The sequence below is a fragment of the Arachis duranensis genome, chromosome 2 (assembly GCF_000817695.3).
Source record: "Arachis duranensis cultivar V14167 chromosome 2, aradu.V14167.gnm2.J7QH, whole genome shotgun sequence".
Classification (NCBI taxonomy): Eukaryota; Viridiplantae; Streptophyta; class Magnoliopsida; order Fabales; family Fabaceae; genus Arachis; species Arachis duranensis.
Genome location: NC_029773.3, coordinates 10,579,450 through 10,581,240, shown reverse-complemented (window position 1 = coordinate 10,581,240; position 1,791 = coordinate 10,579,450).

Here is a 1,791-nt window from a genome sequence, read left to right as displayed (position 1 = left end):
TTAGATAGAGAGAGATATGTGGCATTGTGTTCACTATGGACATGGAAACTGTTTCTGCTGCATCGCCATATCCCATAACTATCATCATAGTAAACTTATTTACAAAAGATTGTTTCTGCATCATTAACAATGTAACAAACTAAGAATGGTGTTCTTGTTTTAATACAAGAATGATTTCTGTGGATTGTCACCACAAGTTAAAGAAGTGCTTAATCGACGTTCAAAAATCTGGGAAGGAAGGATTCTCAAAGGAGTGTCAGTGTAGCTGTCCCTAGTATGACTAAAGGCATGGATTTTGCCATCTTGATGACCCGATTGGGGAGCAATATACATCATTAATTAACATATTCCTTCCCCGTCCAAATCCTAATCAACAAAACTAATATTGATTCTGAAACAGAAAATCTTAATAATCTGCTTCAGCCATTCTTTCTATCCAAATATATTCACTGATATTTAATATATATGATATCAGAACATTCAGAACAATGTTATCCAATATTTTAATATTATATTTAACTATTGATGAGTATTTATTAACATTTTTACTCACTGTAAGCTCAATGTATGCTCATAATAATCTTATATTATTTGTTGCTATTGTTAATATACTTCTTGCTATTCAAATTAAAAACCGAAAAAATTGACCGAACTAAATCGCTGTTAGTTTGGTTCGGTTCGGTTTGGTTGTTTAAACAGCAGCCAACCGAATGGTTGGTATCATTGTAGAACCAATCAGGTCGGTTCGGTTGATTTTTGGTTCAAAATCGAATAAAACCGAACCGATTATACCTCTACATGATGCCCACTGGTTTCATGCCAACAATTGTCGGTACCACGAATGTGTTGTACGATGACACAACCTAACCTTTATATAGTAACACCTACAATAGTCCATACACTTATTGAATGTTACTATATCGGATGTAAAACAAATTGTTGAGATGTTTGGTGATATACTAGAGTAATGAAGACCACATATCTGGTGTCAATTATCTATTATGGTGGTTGGATTATTTCTGTCATGGGAATCACCTAGTAATCTGTCAATTTTATCAAATTTTCTCCTTGCGACTCTTACAGAATTGCCAAACATTGACTTATTACGTGATTGCAATGTTAAACATTCATGTCAATAAAAAACTATTGTTATTTTTTGGTTTTCGGACGAGTTACTACAATATAATAGCCTTTATATGCTATTGAAATTACAAAGAAATTTGGATAGCTAACTCACAACTCACAAAAATATATACCATAAGACATATATGTATCTATAGGTAAAATAAGAACATGTCACTATATACATAATCAAATTCCAACCATCTTGCCCATATCAATGAAAGTTTATATCACAAAACAACATTACCAATTTTTCTTTTAAAATTTTCAATCAGTTTTGTGTTTACATTCTAAAAAATTTTTACAAACTATAAAAAATAACGTAATTGCCTCAAACTATCTCCAAACAAAGAATTATCATGTAACCCTGCAGCAATTTAATAACGATGTCATGCTCTTATCTTCGATAAACAGAATAAAGAAGGAAATTATTGTTAAGTTTCTGAACCTATTAGAGGTGTTTGTGGTTCTGGTTTTGATCTAATCATTAGACTTTGTTGATGAAGCCTCTTTCTCTCTTGCAGTTGCTTTTCTATTCTTCTTCTTCAACTCTGCTTCTCTACTCTTCTTGTTCAGCAGCTTCTCTAGATTTACTATTCTTTCCTCTACATGAGCAATCAAGTTCTCCAGTCCTAAATGTTCTTCAACATCATTCAGCTTGCCATCACC